We start from the raw sequence: 13,671 nt of genomic DNA on the forward strand, positions 1-13,671 counted from the left end.
TTTGATTTATACTTTTTTTTGCTGCCCGTAACATAGCTCGGTTTGTTGTTATAAAGCTCCTTTTGGCGGCTACTGTGTATGAGTTATGGCAAGAACGCAACCCTAAGTTTTTTAAGAAGAGAAAGAGATCTTGTAAACAGGTCTATGATGCGATTTACCATACGGTGCGGTTGGAGATTATGAGCATTAGATGGAAGAGTTCGCCTCAAGTTCTTCGGTTAAAAGCTGATTGGAAAGTATCTTGAGGTGTTTCCTTTTTGTTTTTGTATTTGAGTTTGTTGCTCATGGTGCTATTATGCATTGTAATCAGAGGCGGAGACAGGGGAATGCATGTGGATGTTTTGTATCCCCCAACTCTTTAAATAAGCGAATTATGGTGTGTTAAAAATTATATATTAGTTGACAATATCCCCAAATAATAAACACAAACATCCCTTAACTGTTTCATAGATACGATGTATATATGAAATTTTATGTTGATATTAAATTTTTTAGAAATGTATCCTCTATACGTGAAACATGGCTTCGCCTCTGATTGTAATAGCTTAGTTTGTTTGAGAGGCTATAGATCTCGCCTATAGTCGTTGAACTTTATTGTAATCTGTTTATATTATATATTCACCGAGTGATACCCTTTACCCAAAAAAAAGTATTATCACCCGAAATACATTCATATACATACATACATATATACCTACTAAAATATATGCATATACATCTACATAACGATATACATATAACCTATAAATTTCAAGTTATTAACAAAAATAAGGGTTATAGAAGTTACAATTATTAAATATTTACTAATAATATTAAACGTTACACATTTATATTTGTTTAAACATATATTTACTTATATTGTAACATATGTTGCTCAACTGAAGTCACACTCGACAACAAATTACAATGAAAACATACGTAGTAAACCAAAAACATTAAGATTACACATTAACATATGTTATAATTTATATTTAACTTTTAAAATCATCGTGACATTAATAGTTTATTGAATATCTAATGGATATTCATTACCCCTCAATTTGGATTTAATTACGAATTTAGAATAATTAAACAGTACTAACTTTATTTTTTCCATTTAAATATATGTTATAAAAATTATAATTTTAAAAAATACTTTATCCAACATTATGAAGTTAGTATAATTTTATTTTATTTTTTGATAAAAGTAACCAAAACTATATAATGAATGCTCTTTCATCGAAAAATGAAAGAACCGAACAAGAATACAACCAAAACGAAGCAACTAGGCTCGAAACCAGAAAGCAAAACTCTAAAACAATTACTAGTACTCACTATCTACTATCGAGCCTGTGACGACCCGGGAATTTCCGACTAAATTTAAACTTAATCTTTATATGATTTCGATACGATAAGCAAAGTATGTAATGTTGAGTCTAGAAAATTTTGAAACGATGTTCATATATTCAATTGACATTCGACTGCTCTCGACGATTCACGAACAATTAAATATAAATAGATATGTGTGTATGTATATATAAATAATAATTTGATATATAATTTGAGGTATTATATGTTGTTATTATTAAAAATTAATAAAATAAAAATAGGATATTATAATAATTATTATTTAAAATATATCTCTATATATAAATAATGTATATTAAAAATAAATATTAAATGATTGTAATACTCGTTTGATATTTCGATTAATATTAAGCAAGTTAAATTCAAACTTATGTAATTTTTTTTAAAAATAAACGGCGATACAAAAAATGAGTTCTATAAATTTTTAGACTTATTAAAAATGTATTTAGGAACTATTAGTTGAATTTTAAAACTTTTTATATTTTACTTAGGGGTTGGGAGTAAATAATTAATGTAATTTTTATTTAATAATTAATGATCGAATTTTATACCATAATGATCAAAATAAATAAATATAGTTAATTTAAAAATATGGAATTTTTCTGAAGACTTTTATCTGCCATTGATTAACAATGGACCACGATTTAATATCCGCATTTAAGAATTGTCAGTAGAAAGAATCCAAGTATATCGATGGCTATTCTGTTTACTCACTATACTTAATTTAATCATGTGTTATGATAGAAAAATAATATCATTGAGTTACTGTGTGCAATTACCGTGTCTAATTGATTTGTGTCTAACTGATTGAGATTAATGATACTGTATCACTATTTCAGTTGTATTACATGTCCACTAGTTAATCTACAAGGATTATATATATATAATAAGCATATACATAGATAGACTTATGTATCGTCAAACTATCTATCTAAATTGTAAACCAAACCCATTTCCTTCATCACCCCAACCTTCACTCATCGAGCTACCCACTGCCATCACAACCTTCGGCAACCCTTAACCACCTCACTATCAACCGCCATCACCATTAGAAACACTACAACCATCAATAACCCAATATCATGTAACATGTTACCATCATCTTCAACTTCTATTTTCACGTTTCCTACTCGCTGCAACCTTCTGCTTGTTTACAACATCATCGACCCATCAACAAACTATCACCATTCTATTTCTATTCCAACTATAAAACATCGCCATACAAGGTTGCTGCTCGTCCTGGTTTCTATTAAGATCACGAACCTTTAATTTTTTTTACTTTCCGGTTAAAAATAACGAAGACGTTACGTGTAACATGAAGAAGGAAGTTAACGAAGAATGATGATTATGATTAGGTTTCTGTAATGATATCATGATGAAGATGGTATGATGGTGATGATTATACAATGAATAAAGATGACAAGCTGTAAAGGAGATGACAGCTACTCGTTTATCTTTTCTTTTCTTTTGTGGCTGTTTCCACGACAGGAAAAAGTAAACACCAGCTATTTATCTAGGTTAAAAAGTGTTAGTGGATTAGTTACTTGGACTTCTATCAATGGGCCATAATGTTATTCTTTTGGGCCACTGCAATACCCGTTAGTTTTGTTATTGATCAAAAACCCAAAACCTACTGCTATATCGATGATCACTGCTGCTATATCACGACTTCTGCTTGTTGTTACGGGTTCTGTTTAGCGAGGATAATAGTGGTGGTGATTTACTGTAAAGAGGAAACCGATGATGAGAGTGATAGTTATGTGATGACACAAATGATAACGATAATTTGATAAATATGATTTAAGATCATGATTATAAGTTATAATTATGAATTATGATTATAAGTTATGATTATAAATGGGTATTGGGTCGATTAAACAGAGAAGAAGTTATGATCATAAGATGAAATGATAAAAGTTAAAGATGATTAGATGATGATTTTAAGAGAGAAAAGGAACTGATAGATAAATGGGTTACATAACAGTTAATCTGGGTTTATAACAGAAAAGTGTGATAGCTTGGATGGTTAAGTATGTTGGTGTTTAAGCGAGAGGTCTTGGGTTCGAGCCCGGGTTGAGGCAGTTTATTCTTTTTGGAAATCTATTAATCCTTTTAAGGTAGTCTTATTATTATTATTATCATTATTATTGTTATTATTATTATTATTATTATTATTATTATTATTATTATTATTATTATTATTATTATTATTATTATTATTATTATTATTATTATTATTATTATTATTATTATTATTATTATTATTAATATTATTATTTTTATTACTAGTATAAAAGTTATCATTATTATTATTATTATTATTATTATTATTATTATTATTATTATTATTATTATTATTATTATTATTATTATTATTATTATTATTATTATTAAGGGTATTAATACCATTATTATCAAAATTATTATTATAGTTATTATTATTACCAGTAGTATTATTATTATGATCCATATTATTAAAAGTATATTTTTTTATCATTTTTATTAGTATTATTATTGAAATTAACATTTTATTTAAACTATCATTTTTTTTTATTTAAAAGTATTACTTTTATTATTATTAGAATTATCATGATTCTTATCATAATTAGTATTATTTTTATCATTATTATTATTAGTATTATTAATATATCACATAAAGATTTTCTATATAAAAATATATTTATGACATAAAACCTAACCATATTAGTACATTAGTAATAAATGTTAATTATCTATATAAAAATAAACATATCTAATTAAGTTATTAATAAAACACGTGATATAAAAATAACAATTAAAATCACTAATAATACATATATTTGTTCGATTACCATTACATGTTTTAATATACATAATTGAATATAAGTTCGTGAATCTGAGGCCAACCCTACATTTGTTCAATGCCGTCATATGTATTTTTACTACAAAATATAGTATTGTGAGTTTCATTTGCTCCCTTTTTAAATGCTTTCGCAATATATATTTTTGGGACTGAGAATACATGCGCTGTTTTATAACTGTTTTACGAAATAGACACAAGTAATTGAAACTACATTATATGTTTGAATGATCGAAATTGAATATGCCCCTTTTTAGTCTGGTAATCTAAGAATTAGGGAACAAACACCCTAATTGATGCGAATCATAAAGATAGATCTATTGGGCCCAACAAGCCCCATCCAAAGTACCAGGTGCTTTAGTACTTTGAATTTATCATTTCCGAAGGGAGTCCCGGAATGATGAGGATATTCTATATGCATCTTGTTAAGGTTAGTTACCAGGTGTTCAATCGATATGAATGATTTTTGTCTCTATGCATGGGACGTATATTTATGAGAAATGAAAATCTTGTGGTCTATTAAAATGATGGAAATGATTGTTTATGTTAAACTAATGAACTCACCAACCTTTTGGTTGATACTTGAAAGCATGTTTATTCTCAGGTATGAAAGAAATCTTCCGTTGTGCATTTGCTCATTTTAGAGATATTACTTGGAGTCATTCATGACATATTTCAAAAGACGTTGCATTCGAGTCGTTGAGTTCATCAAGATTATTATTAAGTCAATTATAGTTGGATGTATTATGAAATGGTATGCATATCGTCAACTTTCGATGTAAGGAAAGTTTGTCTTTTCAAAACGAATGCAATGTTTGTAAAATGTATCATATAGAGGTCAAGTACCTCGTGATGTAACCAAATGTAGTGTATTCGTCCAGATAGATTAGGACGAGTCATGAAAGTTGGTATCAGAGCGGTGGTCTTAGCAAACCAGGTCTTACATTAGTGTGTCTAACTGATAGTTGTTTAGATGCATTAGTGGTTCTGGACTTCGACCGTGTCTGCATGTCAAAAGTTTTGCTTATCATTTCGTGTCGAAAATTACCTATTATCATTATTAGGGAATCATTTGCTTATCATTGTTAGTCTAGTCACATCTTACTACATTGATTGCATGAATAGTGTATAGACAAAATTCATATCTTAGCGTATCTGTTACTTAAGATTTTATCTGTCACGTTTCCTTAATTCCCTTCGTAATCTACGGGATCTTCTGTACTATGTATAGGTATTCTATGCAATTAGAATATCATCCGATATCCGAAAATCATTTCATATCGAAAAACTCTTTACTCAATCGTACGGAATGGAACTCGCCACTAGTTCATGTTCTTCAGAATCCGACAGCTAATCCGACATGGATGCTCACCTAAAAAAGAGTTTTCGATCCGTCGCCAATAGTCTTCACAAAAGAATTCTTGAAAGGGATGTTCAACTCTTCAATTATGTGACCTGCTAAAAAAATATTATACAATTTTATTAAACTTTGAGTTAAAATACTTGTGAAAGTTAGCATTAAACCTCGCATTATTATTTATAAAAGTACCTACCATTAGGACAACATGAATGAGTTTTCTCATTAATCAAACTTAAAAGCTTTAACATCTTTTCATTTGAAAAGGTTATAGGAGCAGAAAAAGAACCAGTTCACTGATAACAAAATTGTCAGAGTGTGATATATTACCATTAGTCTTTCCTTTAAACCATCGAGGATACCCAACAATTTCAAAACACTTGTATATAGTGTGGCCAACCACCGATACCGAGCTAAAGACCCTTAGAGTACTAGGTATTCGTCGTCTGAAAATTGTAGCAGAAAAGGAAATAGAGGCCACAAACCGGCCAAGATGTCGGAGAAGAAGGAATAAACAAAACATGAAAACGAAAGCGAAGGGGGATAAGAGGATACAGAGTTCGACAATATGAGAGAGTTAGGTCATTGGCAAGAAGACGGTGACCAGGGAACAACGGAACAATAGAGCGGGAGTTGGTTTTGAGATCTCAAAAAAGAGTTAGGGAGAGAAAAAAGATACTTGTATGTAAAAGTAACGTTTTGAATATTTCGTTTTGGTTCACATTTGGGAAAACGATATTGATAACTCATCATCATTCTCATCATTACCATCATCACCACCAATCGAGTCCGGAACATACCACTTTCGTTTGTCCTTTAAGACATAGCAAGAATCAATCATATTAAACTTTTCCCTTGATTTTTTTCGATAAATTTAATGAGCTCTTTCTAGAATATCGACATCATTTGCCCCATTTCTCCAATTGTGTCGGACATCGTTTTAAGCGCGTTGAAATCACCACAATTCTTGTTGATGTTACGCTACTTTGAGTTCAATTGGTCATCATCGTGATGCCATCTACTCTTGTTATCGTTGAATTTGTCGTAGATAGTAGTCCACAAGGTTTGTCATTTTTGTGAATTCCCCTTTTGCGAGTCTTCTGATGAATCGAGCTAACTCAACCACGCCCCTTCTTGACTTGTACATGCTACACATTTTTTGTCACTTTCCAGCGAAAACTATATAACAATATAAGTGTATAATTAGTATATAAATATTACAATCTACCGTATAAATTAGTATATATATATATATATATACACACGTTTTAAAGTATAAATATCATAATATATCTATATATATTTATATTTATAAAATGAAAATTCCAGCTTTTTAGAAAAAAGCTATATATATATATATATATATATATATATATATATATATATATATATATATATATATATATATATATATATATATATATATATATATATATATACTAGTTTTATGAGCCCGTGCATTGCACAACAGTCGTATAAATTAGTTTTCGATAACATTAGTATATTAACAACAATTAAATTTATAATACAATTACAATGAAAAACCTTTTATTATTGATAACAATAGTATTGAAAGCATTAGTATTGAAGAAATCAGTATCGTAGACGTTAGTATCGAATACAGTTACAATGCAACAATCAATTATTCTCATTCAATGTCGAAATGTACAGTTTCTAGAACATTGGTGAGCTCGTCCTTTGGACGAAAATTGTAAAATGTTAATTTTAGCAATTGTTATTATTGACGACTATTACAGACATTTGATCGATTATATATAGTCTGTAAATATGATTATGGAAACGTAACTAAAATGTGGATGTCCATACTTTGAGATAGTATTTCAAGATAATATAAATGACTATTACAGATATTTGAGCATATACCTTAAAAGTCTATTAAAATCAGCGCATACGGTTATCTTAATAAAAAAATAAAATTAATAAAGGTCAAAGCATACCTTTATAAATTAAAATATAGTAAACTAATTATGAATATTAACCGTTAACTCCTATGAAAAATAATTTTTTATACTTTGTAATTCTATGGATTATGAAAATTGGCGATATGATATATGCGTGATTAACTTATTAAGTATTTTATCGAAATAACAACTTCATTTATTTTTTAATATATAGAATATTTTCCAAATTTATTTTTATATCTTAGTCATCGAATATTTATAAATTAATTTATTGAGTTTAATTAAGAAAATTACACATAAGCATTATTGTACATGCTTTATATATATATATATATATATATATATATATATATATATATATATATATATATATATATATATATAGTGAAAGAATATGGAGAGAACTTTTGATAGAAGAGAACCGAGTGAACTCAGATATTGAATGCAATTGCATCTACTATATGCACCCATTCTTCAATCTATGATCACAGACTGATTTTTATTTATTTTTTTAATTTTGGTCGGCCACGAGTCAGTATGTGTGGCACAGACTGAGGCACGTGTCAGTCTCTGCCTACGTGGCAATCAATCTGTGCATACGTGGAAGTCAGTCTGACCTACGTGGCAGTCAACCTGCGGCTATGTGGCAGTGTCACGTGGATCTTTTTTCGGTAAATTTATTTATTATAACAAGAAACTTATAAAAAAAAATTACTTTTTTCTAATCTATGATCACAGATTGAAGAATAGGGAGGATTTAAGGGGCTGGGGTGGGCCATGGTCCCCCAAAAAACTTATGTCCTTACTTGCAATTTTAATAGTTTTACGTACTAAATACGATAATTTCAAATCTTGGCAGCACCAAATCAAAATTAAAACATGTAGAGACTATGTTATTTTGATCTTCATGGAACCTATTTATATATACAAGAGACTACATGTTTTGATTGAGTTATTTTGGCCCCTTCATCATTAGTGTTCAAGCTCCGTCACTGGTTCATGTGGTATGTGCATGTGATGAGTTCCCTGAGGTCTCTCTCACTCTTAGTTCTCTATGAATTCTTACCCTATATATATATATATATATATATATATTTTGTGTGTGTGTGTGTGTGCGTGCGTGTGTGTGTGTATGGATATACTTTTGTCCTTTTTTATGTTTCATTTTTTGGTATGTTTGCATTTTTTCGGGATCGCTACTTGTTACGTTTCCGGTTAAGTGGTCGGTTGTTATTGAAAGCTTCAAATATTGTTGTAAATATTGGAATGCTCGTTGTTGTTTAATGTATAGTTGATGTCGTTCTTCTGGTGTAAGAGGACGAAATTGCTGGAAAACATTGGAATTTGGTGGAGTGTTCGGCATCTGCCGATATAACTATCGTATGCATTATAATTTTGAAAATCATTTGGGTTATTGCGCTAATTAGGGTTATTAGCCATTGTTTTTTATGTGTAAGAAGAAGAGTTATGAATGAGAGTGTTTTGAACTTAGAATTTGATAGTGTTTGATTTGTTGTTGTTGTGAATGAATATATGAAGTAAATATTACGGAGTACATATTTATAAATGTATTAATGAAATTTCGGATAAAAAAAAATGCTTAATGGTCATATTACAGTTCGAAAAACTATAACATGAATCAACTAATAAGAACAAGTCGTGTGATGCTCAACTTTTTTTTTCCATCAGTTAGCTGACTGATCCATCGGCATCAGCCCTAACGCTGTCTGACATTAACACTGTGTTAAACAATTTCTAATCGTGGCGATGATATCACGGGCAGTTTAGCCAAAGAGTGCAATATGATTATATGACTGTAATTTGCCAATGTCAGTTTCTGATATTTTTAAACCGATGTGTCAGTTTTTTGTGTCAAATATTGGGTAAAGTGATGTGGTAAAACTTGATTGAAAATTAGATGGAAAAAATAAATTAATAATAAAAAATATATATTTATTAAATCAAGAAAATGTGTGATTGGTTGTTGACAAAACTCACGGACACAAACAAAGCTTATTTTTTCATAAGTAGTACCTTTTAGAGCTTATGATTTTAATAAGCTTTACTTTTTATGTATAACAAACAAAGCTTATGATTTAAAGCTTATTAAAATCATAAGCTTCTATAAGCTCCAAGAAACTGTGTACCAAACACACCCTAGTCCGGTTCTTACACTATATTTGTAAAACTAGTAGTAGTATTAATTATCAAGTGACATAAGCTATAATACAATGGGCATAAAAAGGAATATGTTGTTAAGCGACATAGTTTGTGTCGGTGCCTTAGTGGCAATCATAATTTTTTCACATTTTTTAACTTAATAAATCCAGCTATTATTAAATTAAATTAAATTAAATTAAATTAAATTAAATTAAATTAAATTAAATTAAATTAAATTTTAAGTTGTTAAATAATACGGAGTACTACGTCAAAGAATAAAAAGGAATTAAATTGTCAATTTCAGTATATGCAATAATAATAATAATAATAATACTACGTCAAATCAAATAATCAAATAAATAACATATAACACAACTATTTATTGCACTTATTTATTGACACATATTTCACCATTTGGTAATCGTAGGGATGGGAATGGATCTTCTATTCATAAATATTCATCCATCGATCTATTTATAATAGTTATGAATTATCTAAATGTATGAATAAAATATATGGATGATGATTTAAACATATTTTGTATATTGGATATGGATACCAATTTATCATTCATGAATGTATAAGTATTATCACCCGAACAGGGGATGTAGCTCAAATGGTAGAGCGCTCGCTTTGCATCCGAGAGGCACGGGGTTCGATCCCCTGCATCTCCATTTGATTTATACTTTTTTTTGCTGCCCGTAACATAGCTCGGTTTGTTGTTATAAAGCTCCTTTTTGCGGTTACTGTGTATGAGTTATGGCAAGAACGCAACCCTAAGTTTTTTAAGAAGAGAAAGAGATCGTGTAAACAGGTCTATGATGCGATTTACCATACGGTGCGGTTGGAGATTATGAGCATTAGATGGAAGAGTTCGCCTCAAGTTCTTCGGTTAAAAGCTGATTGGAAAGTATCTTGAGGTGTTTCCTTTTTGTTTTTGTATTTGAGTTTGTTGCTCATGGTGCTATTATGCATTGTAATCAGAGGCGGAGACTGGGGAATGCATGTGGATGTTTTGTATCCCCCAACTCTTTAAATAAGCGAATTATGGTGTGTTAAAAATTATATATTAGTTGACAATATCCCCAAATAATAAACACAAACATCCCTTAACTGTTTCATAGATACGATGTATATATGAAATTTTATGTTGATATTAAATTTTTTACAAATGTATCCTCTATACGTGAAACATGGCTTCGCCTCTGATTGTAATAGCTTAGTTTGTTTGAGAGGCTATAGATCTCGCCTATAGTCATTGAACTTTATTGTAATCTGTTTATATTATATATTCACCGAGTGATACCCTTTACCCAAAAAAAAGTATTATCACCCGAAATACATTCATATACATACATACATATATACCTACTAAAATATATGCATATACATCTACATAACGATATACATATAACCTATAAATTTCAAGTTATTAACAAAAATAAGGGTTATAGAAGTTACAATTATTAAATATTTACTAATAATATTAAACGTTACACATTTATATTTGTTTAAACATATATTTACTTATATTGTAACATATGTTGCTCAACTGAAGTCACACTCGACAACAAATTACAATGAAAACATACGTAGTAAACCAAAAACATTAAGATTACACATTAACATATGTTATAATTTATATTTAACTTTTAAAATCATCGTGACATTAATAGTTTATTGAATATCTAATGGATATTCATTACCCCTCAATTTGGATTTAATTACGAATTTAGAATAATTAAACAGTACTAACTTTATTTTTTCCATTTAAATATATATTATAAAAATTATAATTTTAAAAAATACTTTATCCAACATTATGAAGTTAGTATAATTTTATTTTATTTTTTGATAAAAGTAACCAAAACTATATAATGAATGCTCTTTCATCGAAAAATGAAAGAACCGAACAAGAATACAACCAAAACGAAGCAACTAGGCTCGAAACCAGAAAGCACAACTCTAAAACAATTACTAGTACTCACTATCTACTATCGAGCCTGTGACGACCTGGGAATTTCCGACTAAATTTAAACTTAATCTTTATATGATTTCGATACGATAAGCAAAGTATGTAATGTTGAGTCTAGAAAATTTTGAAACGATGTTCATATATTCAATTGACATTCGACTGCTCTCGACGATTCACGAACAATTAAATATAAATAGATATGTGTGTATGTATATATAAATAATAATTTGATATATAATTTGAGGTATTATATGTTGTTATTATTAAAAATTAATAAAATAAAAATAGGATATTATAATAATTATTATTTAAAATATATCTCTATATATAAATAATGTATATTAAAAATAAATATTAAATGATTGTAATACTCGTTTGATGTTTCGATTAATATTAAGCAAGTTAAATTCAAACTTATGTAATTTTTTTTAAAAATAAACGGCGATACAAAAAATGAGTTCTATAAATTTTTAGACTTATTAAAAATGTATTTAGGAACTATTAGTTGAATTTTAAAACTTTTTATATTTTACTTAGGGGTTGGGAGTAAATAATTAATGTAATTTTTATTTAATAATTAATGATCGAATTTTATACCATAATGATCAAAATAAATAAATATAGTTAATTTAAAAATATGGAATTTTTCTGAAGACTTTTATCTGCCATTGATTAACAACGGACCACGATTTAATATCCGCATTTAAGAATTGTCGGTAGAAAGAATCCAAGTATATCGATGGCTATTCTGTTTACTCACTATACTTAATTTAATCATGTGTTATGATAGAAAAATAATATCATTGAGTTACTGTGTGCAATTACCGTGTCTAATTGATTTGTGTCTAACTGATTGAGATTAATGATACTGTATCACTATTTCAGTTGTATTACATGTCCACTAGTTAATCTACAAGGATTATATATATATAATAAGCATATACATAGATAGACTTATGTATCGTCAAACTATCTATCTAAATTGTAAACCAAACCCATTTCCTTCATCACCCCAACCTTCACTCATCGAGCTACCCACTGCCATCACAACCTTCGGCAACCCTCAACCACCTCACTATCAACCGCCATCACCATTAGAAACACTACAACCATCAACAACCCAATATCATGTAACATGTTACCATCATCTTCAACTTCTATTTTCACGTTTCCTACTCGCTGCAACCTTCTGCTTGTTTACAACATCATCGACCCATCAACAAACTATCACCATTCTATTTCTGTTCCAACTATAAAACATCGCCATACAAGGTTGCTGCTCGTCCTGGTTTCTATTAAGATCACGAACCTTTAATTTTTTTTTTACTTTCCGGTTAAAAATAACGAAGACGTTACGTGTAACATGAAGAAGGAAGTTAATGAAGAATGATGATTATGATTAGGTTTCTGTAATGATATCATGATGAAGATGGTATGATGGTGATGATTATACAATGAATAAAGATGACGAGCTGTAAAGGAGATGACAGCTACTAGTTTATCTTTTCTTTTCTTTTGTGGCTGTTTCCACGACAGGAAAAAGTAAACACCAGCTATTTATATAGGTTAAAAAGTGTTAGTGGATTAGTTACTTGGACTTCTATCAATGGGCCATAATGTTATTCTTTTGGGCCACTGCAATACCCGTTAGTTTTGTTATTGATCAAAAACCCAAAACCTACTGCTATATCGATGATCACTGCTGCTATATCACGACTTCTGCTTGTTGTTACGGGTTCTGTTTAGCGAGGATAATAGTGGTGGTGATTTACTGTAAAGAGGAAACCGATGATGAGAGTGATAGTTATGTGATGACACAAATGATAACGATAATTTGATAAATATGATTTAAGATTATGATTATAAGTTATAATTATGAATTATGATTATAAGTTATGATTATAAATGGGTATTGGGTCGATTAAACAGAGAAGAAGTTATGATCATAAGATGAAATGATAAAAGTTAAAGATGATTAGATGATGATTTTAAGAGAGAAAAGGAACTGATAGATAAATGGGTTACATAACAGTTAATCTGGGTTTATAACAGAAAAGTGTGATAGCTTGGA

At 29.1% G+C, this 13,671-nt stretch overlaps 1 non-coding gene across 1 annotated transcript; it reads left to right on the forward strand.

Moving 5' to 3' along the window:
- Positions 1 to 10,226: 10,226 nt before the first annotated feature.
- Positions 10,227 to 10,299, forward strand: TRNAA-UGC (transfer RNA alanine (anticodon UGC)). The gene has a single exon. It is a non-coding gene; the product is annotated as a tRNA-Ala (tRNA).
- The last annotated feature ends 3,372 nt before the right edge of the window (positions 10,300 to 13,671 follow it).

This window comes from Rutidosis leptorrhynchoides, chromosome 5, assembly GCF_046630445.1.
Source record: "Rutidosis leptorrhynchoides isolate AG116_Rl617_1_P2 chromosome 5, CSIRO_AGI_Rlap_v1, whole genome shotgun sequence".
Lineage (NCBI taxonomy): Eukaryota > Viridiplantae > Streptophyta > Magnoliopsida > Asterales > Asteraceae > Rutidosis > Rutidosis leptorrhynchoides.